The sequence below is a fragment of the Poecile atricapillus genome, chromosome 2 (genome assembly GCF_030490865.1).
Source record: "Poecile atricapillus isolate bPoeAtr1 chromosome 2, bPoeAtr1.hap1, whole genome shotgun sequence".
In the NCBI taxonomy this organism is placed as follows: domain Eukaryota; kingdom Metazoa; phylum Chordata; class Aves; order Passeriformes; family Paridae; genus Poecile; species Poecile atricapillus.
The window spans coordinates 32,129,300-32,141,004 of NC_081250.1; the positions used below are offsets into that span (position 1 = coordinate 32,129,300).

An 11,705-nucleotide genomic window follows, 5' to 3' on the forward strand; every position below is an offset into this window, starting at 1 on the left:
CTGGGCTGCGGGGCGGGGACCGGGGCTGGCCGTGCCCTCGGGCGGGTAAGGAAATGGCGGCCGCGGGCGGCGCTCTGGCCACCGGGTGTTCTCTGCCCGTCGCGACCCCGGCGGGCTCATCTCGCCCGCTTTCCAGCGCCGCAGGCTGAGGGATCGGCAGCGGGATCGGGATCGGCACAGCGGGGCCGCCCGGCTGTGAGGGGCGCGGGGGCTACAAGCGCTGTGGGTCTTGCTGCGCGCCTTGGGTCCTGCCGCACTCTTGTGCTTGCTCTGCCCGGAGCTCTCGAGGTGTTGCGCACACGCCGCCTCTGGCGGGTAGGAAGTACCTGTGGTAAGTGAAACGTAGAGATGGAATGCTAAGAAAAAGTGTTCCCGGAGGAAATGCCTCTCCGTGAAGCTCTCCATAAGGCTGTGTCAAGGAAGGTTTAGTCTTGATGTTAGAAAAAGGTTCTTCCCCCGGGGGTGGTTGGGCACTGGAACAGTTTCCATTTCATTTCATCCCCAGGGATGTGGTCACAGCACCAAGCCTGAGAGAGTTCAAAAAGTATTTGGACAACGCTCTTAGGCACATGGTGTGACTCTTGGCGTGTCCTGTGTAGGGCCAGGAGCTGGACTTCGACGATCCTCGTGGGTCTCTTCCAACTCGGGATATTCCATGATTTTTGATCCCAGGTTGTGTGATGTATCCAGTCCATGGAAACAAGGAATTCAGGGAGTGAAAACTTGACTAGAAATATGGGGAGAGGGAAACCTGATACCTAAAAACTGCCAGCACAACACTTGGAGTTTGTTGTCCTTAACCTCAGAGCCCAGATAAGCACTGAAGCATTTTCTTTTTTAACCAGTAAATTAACGGTCTCTGTCCTTGCGTGCCCTGACCACTGACTCAACCAGTTATATCATGTCTTTACCATGTTTTCATTATTTCTCAGGTATCCTCCTGCCTTTTGCTGTAATGCCAGATCCACGCCAGATGCAAGTCTTCAGGTTCCTGTTATTACTAATGCAGCTGCAGCAGTTAACACCATCAGGCTGTATCATGTCTCCTACCTATAGCAAAGTTTTGCATGTTATATGTTGGTTTGCCTACAGCAGTTACTTGAAGTTCTGTAGCCATCTTGTCACATTAAGAATAGCAGCAAGTCAGTGCTTTTTAGAGACAAGAAAGAATCCAGGGATATAATAAATATTACTTATTCAGATATAGCATTTACTCTTCCAGTGTGTGGATGCCTGTTCTGCCATTTCAAGATAGAAATAGGAGCTTCTAGTTCACTACTTGCTCTCAAGGTAGAGGCAAGTAGAAAACTGCAGGTAACATGAAGGGTTCTGGCAGCCCATGGCATGCTTTTGCCATGGTCTATGAATAATCAAAGTGTGGAGTGTGAAAGAACATGTTGGTGAGGTCATGGCACAGACATGCAGCCATGTTACAGAATGCGCAGCTTTTCATATTGTACACCAGTCCCACTGCCCTGTGCTTCCATACACATTAAACATGGGATACACCGGTATTTCTAGTCACATGACTGACACACATTTATTGATATCTGACAAGTAGAGGCATACAGTTTGTGAGTGTCTCCTTTATAAACTGAATAGCTTATCCCTATGGAAAGGTTAGGCACCAGTGCTGTATTCATCACGAACATCAGTATGAAGCTCATAGGACTATGAGCCTACACCTTTCCTAAACGAGTATGCTTTTGGGGGGGAAATTCTGGGACTCAGACTGAAAATTAAGAGAACAAGTCTTTCTATCTACAGGTTTGTGTTGGATTTCAATTTTTTTGGTATATCACTTGTCAAACTTTTCAAATTAGTACGTGTAATTAGAATTGTACAAACCTTCAAGATAAAAAATTTACTCTTCTTCTGAACCAGTGTAGTGCAAGAGACACATCCATTAACTGGTAATGGCACGTCATACTCAAAAGAGAACTCAAACCATTGAACCTGTTTTTTTTGACTTGCAGGAACGTATTTTTCAGCAGTTTGTATTAAATTGGTTTTTCTTTGTAGATGAGGCCAAGTGAGATCTGTTTTCACACTGTGGTTACTGTTACAGCTCGTTCTTTCTAAACATACGAAACCAACTGTTCATCACAGTGCACAGCTTGTTAATAATCTCTTACAAAATATTGCAATAAAATATGACCCACTGTAGTGGAATAAAATTCAAAAGGTATTTTTCCTTCCTGTAATTTTAATGCAAGTGGGATTCAGAAGGTTGAATGTACAAATCACCTGATATGAAGTGTTGAACAGTTGCTCTGTCTCCTTTGAGAATTGGTTTAACACTGTCACATGTGACACAGTGCATATAGTGTTATTGTGGGGGTTCTTGACAAAGAATACTCACCAAAGTGTGCCACATGTACCAGATCTTTTCTTCTTTCCTTCACACATTGAGTCAAGGAATAATTTTCAGAGCACAGAAACTTGGTAGCCTTCATTTGTCATGTCTGCCAATTTGAATGTTTGACTAAAATCTTGTAGGTTATTTCATTGATTTAACTACAAAGCCAGGAAATCAGTAGCAAGACAGTTATTACTTTGCCAGTTTTCTCACAAACAAAATCAGTGCTAGAAGAGCACAAGGGTGCATGTTTGTGCAAATAAACCAGTGTTGATTCTGTATAGTTACTGGTCAAGATTTACATAGTCTTACATACTGAAGCTGTGAAAGGATGTCTGTAAACTGAGAATTTTGTCGGAGAAGAGCACTTATTTCATCATAACACGTATCCATAGTCTCAAACTGTCCAACATATCATATTTGCACTGAAAGACCTCAACTAGCCAACCAACAAACCCACAAAACCTTGACAATGAAAAAAGAAACCAGTAAATGGTTGTGCTGACCCCAGAAGTTTTCCGTGCCTTTATTTGGCTCCTGTGTCACCTAGAATGTTAGAGGGTCCAAGAGCTCAGCAGTTCTTTGGTGATCTACTGACTCACACAAAGAGGGAAGGAGAGCAGCAATCATACTTCCTGAAAGTTCTGGGACAGCACTAATCACACAATTTAAATATTGACAATTAGCCCATAAAGCAAATGTACCTGTTATTGGGCATGAAACATTGAGCTGTTTTGAAAGGAGAAAACATAATACCCAAAGAAATGGGGACCATAAGGTGGAGGAGACTCTGTCTGGAGAAGACAGAAGTTTTGTGCTATGAGTACTCATGTTTGTAATTTATTGTGATAACACTTCTAGGATTTTGATTTTATTTAATTTTTTTTCTTGTGGCTGATGATGAAGACAAACTCACTTGGAATGGTTTACCCATTAACTAAGAAGAACAAGAGCTCCAGTTGCTGGAATGACAAAAGAAAATTAGTGATACCATAGATGTTGAAAGTCTTTTGTGGCAAAAACTTCTGAATTTCTTTTGCCTTGGAGCTTCATGTGATCAGCAATAACAAAAAATCAGAAACAAAATTGCAGAGGTTTCAACCAGAACAAGAACATGAATCCCTACTGTTTTATTAACTTGATTAGCAGTAATTCCACAAGTGTTTTCACAGCAAATAAATATCACTAATACTCATGGTAAAATGGCCAAATACTTCCATTTTTATGGGCAAACAAGGGAATTGAGATTGTTTAAAGACATGACTGAAACAGTGAATTGTCAGGTTCAGGGAAATAATATTACTTGGTCAGATGCCTTTAACTTGTCTTTTTGAGTACCAAGAGTGCCTTTCAGGTCAAAGAATTCCAGACCTCTAAAGCTTTATCTCAGCAAACCACAAAATAAAACCATGCAACAGTACGTGCAATTCAGAGGCTGATGAAGGAGATAAAGTGCAGTGACACATTGAAGTCTGTGAAAAATCACTGTAAACTTGATAGGAAATCTCTGCAGGCTTCCATTATGCACTTAAAAATCTCACATTTGAGATTTCCCTGATTTACTGACAAGAAGCTGCATTAAATTCATTTGCTGGGAGCAAAGTTTGAGTTTGACCCTATTTAGGAGGAACTTAGATTTCAAAGACGCTATGGTGGATGTTTCATACTTTGAGATTATACCATAAATCAGTATAAATAGCACAAGAACATAAGGAAGAGCTCTTCAACAGATTTCCACTGCAGGATGAATCTTTACAATGTCAGTAAAAACAGTAGTCTATTATGACTAGACATTTTATTTCACTTCATTGTTACGACTAAGCTTCCTATTTTTATTTTGCCCTAGTAATGATGTTCCTTCTATTACATTTTAGTATTCCTATTCACTTAGTCTAATAAATTCCTGCTTCTCTGCAGTACCACTGATCTGGAAAATGTTCCTTCTCGTTTCACAAAGACCAGAAAAGACAGAGATAAAGAAATGGAAAGTGCTGCAGTCAAAATACCAAAGACAAAGGCTGTCCAATTAGGTCATGTGCAAAACAACCAGAATTCCAAAATGTCTCCTGAATGTTATTGAGACATAGATTACATTGGGGTGAGTATATCTGAGTTTTTGCATTTAGATAGTTTCAAAATATGCTTGGAATGCAGAGCTGTAATGCATATAAAAATTTTCTGTCCAAATTAGAATCTTCTTCATAGGAATTTCTGTATGTTACTTGTTGGAAGTACTCTGATCACTGTCTGATAGAGGATATTTCCAAGAAAAGTGGTATAGCCAGATGCTGTGCTGGGTTCACCTGAGGTAATTTTCTTCACAGTGGCTCTGTTTTGTACTTATGTTGAACACAGGGTTGATAATACAGAGATGTTTTTGTTATTGTTGAACAGGGCTTACCAAGCCAAGGTCTCTTCTGCTTTTCATACTGTAGTGCTGGTGAGGCTGGGGGTGCATGAGAGGCTGTGAAGAGACACAGCCAGGACAGGTGACCCCAACTGAGCAAAGGGATGTTCCAGACCATGGCACATCATGCTCCGCATATGAAGTGGGGGGAAGAAGCAGGAAGAGGGGGATATTTGGGGTGATGGTGTTTGTCTTCCTAAGTAACTGTTAGGTGTGATGGGGCCCTGCTGTCCTGGGGATGGCTGAACACCTGCCTGCCCATGGGCAGCAGCAAATTAATTCCTTTGCTTTGCTTGTGTGCACAGCTTTTGCCTTCCCTATTAATCTGTCTTTATCTCAGCCCATGTATTTTCTGGGGGTTTAAAAGAACTTCACACTTCTGATTCTCTCCCTGATCCCAGTGTTTGTGAGGCATAGTGAGTACGTGGCTGTGTGGGGCTTGGCTGCTGGCTGAAAATTATTGAAAATTAGTAGGATGATCAGAGTGGGAGGAACAAACAGCAAAGTATAGTATTTTTGTATCTTTAATACAGTAACTATACAATTTATTTATTTAAACCAAAACTGACATGGTGACATGGACTTATAATCTCATTATTCTTCATTACAGCTTCAGAGGCCAGGAAAGGAGAATCAGCAGTCTGAGGTGAGACAACATTGAAAGAACTTCATCAAATGCTTTTAGAGACCTTCGAGAAGAACTGTTGATGTTCTTAAAAATTTAATATTACCTGCTTCACAAGTGTTGTTCTGTTTGAAGCGTGACTTTCCCATTCTGCCCATTTTTACTTAATAATGAAAATTAAATGTTACTCTTAGAGATTCTGCTGCCTTTTACCATAGATAGTTTTTCTAAAAATACAACAGTTCTTCAGTGCATGGTTTTATGATTTCAGTACTTGGCCAAGGATGAAAACAATAATCTGATTCCTTATATACTTTCATTGATACGCAAAGTTCTGATGGATAAAAGGATTTTCTGAGGCCAAAGCTAATACCCATATTTATTCATTCATTGTTTTTAAATTAAGCTCCCTTTTTAGCAGCTGAGCATCAATGGTTTAACTCTAGGAGGATTTTCCTCTAAAGGTATTTTATTAATGTAAACCATTTCTTTGTCAGCAGATCTCAAATAGATTTTTGTTGCTGAAGAATATGTTGTTTTAACAGCACACACCTATATTTAAAGGACTTAAAAGATGCTTATTTTAGGCAAATTTTTACTCTGATTTAAACAAGGTGACGAAAACAAATAATATATTCTGATTTTCCGAAGTCTTTGCTTGTATACTTTCTTTTATATCAATTCCAACCTTAGTAAATTGTATTGTGGTGAAACAACCATGAAATTGATAATGTCTTTGCAGAGAAAAATGAATTTTTTCTCTCTGATACAGGACATAGAATTGCAGCATTTGAAAAATAAATTCTAACTATAAGTCATATTCTGCTTTCTCTCTTCAATGAGTGCTGTAATAGCCCTTTTTAGCATCCAACTACAAAAAAAAATGCTGCTGAAACAACTTTTTCTGACAATTAAATATTTGAAAATGCAACTGATTGATGCACAGCACTCGCTTCACTGATTTACAATAGAGCTTTTGGATGCACTCTCAGATTTTGCAAGATAAAGGTGTACAAAAAGCTACTAATTAACTCGGGTTACAAGCTAGGAGAAAACGTAGTAAAGCAAAAAGAAAAACCTCTGAGTTGAAATAAGCCAGGCAGAGCTGAAAAAGGTCTGTGTGGGCTTTTTGCCAGTTTGTTCTGGGTTTTGTCTTAAGTCCCAGTAAAACAAATTATATGTAATTTCAGTTACTGTATATATCCTTAAGTATTCTTTTTTCTTGTAATGTCCAAAACAAGAAGAGTGTTTGGTGAAACTAAGATTTATTTTTTTTTAAGTGCAAATTAAAGTTTAATTCAGTACAGCTTTAATTTCAATAGAATTTAAAGCATAGCACAGTCTATGTTTTACTGATGTCATTAGAACAGTTTATAACAACTTGTAATACAAATTAGAGAGTCCAGAGCATAAAAGGAAAGGTAAAAATATGTGTATTTTCAGATCTTGAATAAGATTGCCCAATCGACAAAGGAAATGTGTTGTGTATATATACAAACTGAATAGTTCATAGTAAATCTAAATGTTGAACTAATTATTTAGTTAAACTGAACATAGGTATTAATTTTATCTTCATTGTTCACTTAGGGCGAATTGACTTCAGAAACTTAAGGACAAACCTATTGTCTTATTCCTAATTCAGCAGGGCCTAACCATGACCAAGAAGATGAGGAGCAGTTCACACCTCCTCTGGCCAAGCCCAGTCAGGGTGTGCTGCCTGAGCTTCCTGTTGAGGGTGATACTCCAGCAAGAGCTGCCTTTCAAAATTTGGAAATTCAACCAGCGTGGACAAAAGTATCAACATTTAGGTTTGTCTTTAGTTTTCGTGTTTCAGTAGTTCAGATTTTACTGAAAATTCATTGAGATCTTCAGCACATGGAAGATTAGAATCAGTAATATAGTATCATAATGAAGAGTAATTAAGGTGTTTCCTGGATACCAGAAGGCGATCAAGGAAAGCTCTTGTCTTTTTTTCCCCAAGTCTCATCTGGTGCTATCAAGATTAAATGAAGCGCAACTCATGGTTAATGAAGTTTTTATTACTCTACTACAAAAAAATTTTGTCTCTTAAAATTCTTCCCTTTTGCCTTTCATACACAGTTTCTGTCCATACTTTGTCTATTTTAGTGGAGTCATATGCCATATTTAGCCCAGAAAAACGATTTTAGATTTTACTAATTTCAAAACATTGTCAAGTAGACACACTAGTGTGTCTTCTCTATATATTGTCAGCCTGATTCACATGGCTGTAAGTTCATCTAAGACTCTTTCCACTACTGCACAGAAAACAAATGACCTTTCAGGGAAATACCTGTCAGTGTTTCAATCATTGCTGCTGCTTTTCAGTAAGGACTATTAAAAATCTCGAACTTTATTCTCCTAGAAGTACAGAACAACTGCACTTTAGTCATTTTAGATGCTGGAATCTGGTTTAAAAGGGTGATTTGTAGCAGTAGGTACTACAGTGATTAATGAGATTCCAGTAGCTTTTCCCTAGCTTCCTGTCTAGGGAAAAAAAAATAACAAACAAATAAACAAGAAAACCCACCCCAAACCCATAATGGCAGATTAGTTGTGTGCCTTTTGCTGCTTTTTGTAAAATGTTAATAGACTCTAAAGGTTTCATTTTTGAATGAGAACCATTTAAGCAAGAATTTTAGCAGATGCAGAGGACATTCAAGGAACTTGTGAAAATTCCTTATGTTCTGCTTTATAAAAAGTCTGTTACACACATTTGGCACAAGCTGTGAATCTAACCTGATTTCCAAGCAGTTAAACGGTCAAAAAAAAAGCCATTTCTGTAATACAGTTATATTTTCCCTTTTTTTTTTTTTTCAAGTGCATATTAAGACATCTGAAGAAACAATATTGTACTCCTTAATTTTAGATGTAGGTAGCAGTCACAAGAGATTAAATGCTGTTATGTATAACAAAGCATGAAGATGACAAGATGCATGAACAAGAGGCTTTTTAGCTCAATCACATCATCCAGTACATAATGATTCAGATTTTGTATTTCAGACACCAATGTCACCTTGGGGTTGAAATCACTTTGGTTGAATCTGTGTAAGTATAAATAAGATAGTTCCCCACACCCCAATTACCTTCCTGCTTTAAAAATAGAAAGGAAAATGAGTCGTCCTGAGTTTAGAGATGAGTTATTTGTGTGTGGTATTTGTGATGGAAAATTCTTTCTAAAGTAATAAATGGTCTTCTTTTATCCTCTCATACTTAAGGGGACAGGCTGCTTCTAGTGACAGTACTAGACTAGACTGATCCTGGTCTCTTTTAGGGTGTCAGTACATGACTAATACATACAGTACTATGTCTTAGAGTCATTAATTGTATAAAGCAGAATATTTTTCTGTAGTTTTTCTATTAAATTTCTTTAAAGCCACATGCAGAACATTACTTCCCATGTTGTATTTTAGTTCCAGCAACTCTAATATGGATGATATGCTGATGAGCTTTTGAAATCCTGAAAAACATGAATTTGACAGGGAGCCTAGATAGGACTTTAAAAAATATTACAAATAATTTAACTACTATTACAAAATTTTTATAAATGCTGAATAAAGGAGTCAATTAATAAATGCATTAGCCTCTATTAATTTAGTTTCTTCACTTCATTACAGAAGGACACTATTGATCCAAAATTTATTAGCAGTGTTCTGCTAAGGCCAGCGGAGGGCAGGCTTGAATTGGAAACTCTTATTATTACTGCGGTTACTTGAAGTTAAAATACCAGATAGTGTCTCATCACTTCTCTACTATTCTAGTTACCCTTGTGCTGGAAAAAAGCTTCTTTGCAGTTGCTGTTTGACAAAATGAGTGTTTTGCAAATGTTTAAATAAAGATGCTAATATGAAAGTGAATAAGTCAGTGCTGTGTGTTACTCATGAGGGATAATTCACATTGCTTAATTCTTAACCACATGTATCTTGAAATGTTTTTTAAAATCTAGTGAATATAATTATCCCCATTTTACAGATGAAGAAACTGAGAAATAGAGTGGTAACCTTGCAGATTACCCATCTGGGTGGCCTACAGAAACAAGAACAAAATCCACATTTCTAAGATGTAATCCGGTGCTTTGCACACATAAACTATTTTAACTCTTGGAAACATTATGGAAATTATTTCTAGCAGCCCAAATTGTGGAGTCTGAAGAGCTTATACTGATGAAATAGCAGGCAACCTGATAGTCAAGTTGTAGATCTTAAGAAGAATATACTTCCCAAGAAGATGGGTGGCAGTCAGATCAAATGCCTAAAGATCCACTTTAAAGTAGTATTTTATTATTAAAACAAGTACTTTGCATTTTTAGGCATATTTATTATTCATTAAGTTAGGCTGTAGTCTTTCCAGAAACCTTTATGATAGCCTGTGTCTGACTCTTGTTATGTGTAATGTGTTATGGCTTCACATATTTTTAAGTGCTGTGTGAAGTTTTGTAAGAATGTATTATAAAAGAGGCCACTTTAAGCTTCTTGGTCATTTCTCCTTGTACCTTGTGGAACTGTACACCTCACAAAGAATTGTTACCTCCAAATTGTCATCACTTTCCATGATTCACAGAGGCCTGAATATGCAATTATCTCAAAAGGGAAAAGATTCATTTGCTCTTCTGCAGAACATAAACTCTCCTTGAAATAACCACTAATTGAAGGCATTTGTATACAGGCTCATAGTAAACCACTGGATGCCTTAGTTCAAGAAGCAGAGAGAAAGATAATAATTCAATTAACAAAACCTACTGCTTTGAGAAATGTGGTTTCCAGTGTCAGAGGTATTTTATTAATCCCTAATTATACATTGCTGGAAACTGCTAACCATTATTAGGGGCAAATAAGTCTGAGGTTTGGGGGTATGGCTGGGTTTGCCTGCTGTAAGCTTCACAGGTTTACACCTCTACCTTCATAATGATATTTTCTTTCACTGGTCCTAGATGGTGTATATTTTATTTGTACCCAACTTTCCCTTTTAATTGTAAAATATGTGTGAAATGTTCACAATATTAGTGATTTAAAAGCAGTTAGGATATTACTGCCTCAGAAACACATCATTGTTACTTACAGTGGTGTTTGTTGTGCTGAGCCAGCCCAGCTGAGTTACAGAGGGCAGGGTTAACATTACAGATAATGCAAAATAACTGTATTAGAGCAGTAGCTGTTGCTATAGGCAGATTGGCCAAAAGCCTGTCCCTGTGCTTCTTTACAAGGAAAATAAGGGGTGGACGGATGTACTGTCTGAATAGAGAACATGATGTTGTTGTGTGCCTATGCCAAAAAAAAAAAAAAAAAGAAATAGTATCTTATTGGGAAAGTAAACTTAGTTTTTATATTAAAAAAAAAAATATTATACCGCATATAAAATACGTGTTTGATCGAGATCAGTTCATCTGGTTATGTTCCTTCAGAAGTGAGAGTTTTAATGACAGGGGAAAGATACTTTTACATCTATGGAACTTAAAGCCTGCTGCTGTCAAGTGGCCAGGACCCTTAACTGAGTGTTGAAGTGTCCTTCTCTTAGTAAATCAAAAATGTTTATACTTACTGTCCCAAGTAGTAGAAGAACACCAGCAATTGCTTCCATGTTTAGAATTCTGTGGAGTCTGCTACCTGTGAGCAGACTCCACTTTATTAAATAAAGTCTCTGGAATTACTGATTGCTAACCTCATTCTTGACATACTTCAGCCTCCAACAGCCTGCTACAACTTCTGTTACACCTTCTGGGATTCTATCTATAGTGACTGCTTTCTCTCCCCAGTTGGCTCCAAGCCAGAAATATATCCATTTGCACAAATGCTACTTAACCTTGTTCACACTGAGGGGAGGCGAGGAGAGTCATATTTTTCTCTTTCTCCTTCTCTGGTTGGTGGATACTTTTAAATAAATTCACCATTTGCCATATTTGCCGTGTAAAGAACCTGTGGTTACAATGCCTTTTCTAAACTACTGTTTGTTTCACTTTAAATGCACTGACTAAAACTATTTCTCCATGGTCATTTCATGGGCATCTTACCGTAACATGGGAGTCCTTAGCAAACACATTTAACCAATTTTCTGATAAGGTTATATTCTTCCTCCTCAGTAGGGCATTCTCAGTTGACAGAGAAAGTCTTTAAGACTTGCAGAGTAACCAGCACTTCTGAAGGGTGAAGAAAACACTGAGGCACAAACATTTCTCACCAGCTACCTGGCAAGTTCTGGTGTCCCTGTCATGAAGCAATTGCTTTATAATTGACAGGGAAGATTGTGCTTATCACAGGAATGCCACTGGTATCCAAACTAACTTGTCTTCATTCTGAAAA

The 11,705-nt window shown here is 37.9% G+C and overlaps 1 long non-coding RNA gene and 1 other non-coding gene across 5 annotated transcripts; both read left to right on the forward strand.

Annotated features, from left to right (window-relative positions):
- The first annotated feature begins 195 nt into the window (after window positions 1-195).
- On the forward strand, window positions 196-11,478 carry LOC131575751 (uncharacterized). 4 transcript variants are annotated; one of them, XR_009276848.1, is made up of 6 exons: window positions 196-331; window positions 933-987; window positions 4,277-4,457; window positions 4,551-4,667; window positions 5,377-5,412; window positions 7,034-11,478. It is a non-coding gene; the product is annotated as an uncharacterized LOC131575751 (long non-coding RNA). The 4 variants fall into 4 exon arrangements; XR_009276847.1 differs by having other exon boundaries at window positions 4,277-4,667; XR_009276850.1 differs by having other exon boundaries at window positions 4,277-4,667; window positions 7,037-11,478.
- LOC131576796 (small nucleolar RNA SNORD93) lies at window positions 5,667-5,754 on the forward strand. Its single transcript, XR_009277074.1, has one exon. It is a non-coding gene; the product is annotated as a small nucleolar RNA SNORD93 (small nucleolar RNA).
- Window positions 11,479-11,705: the final 227 nt, after the last annotated feature.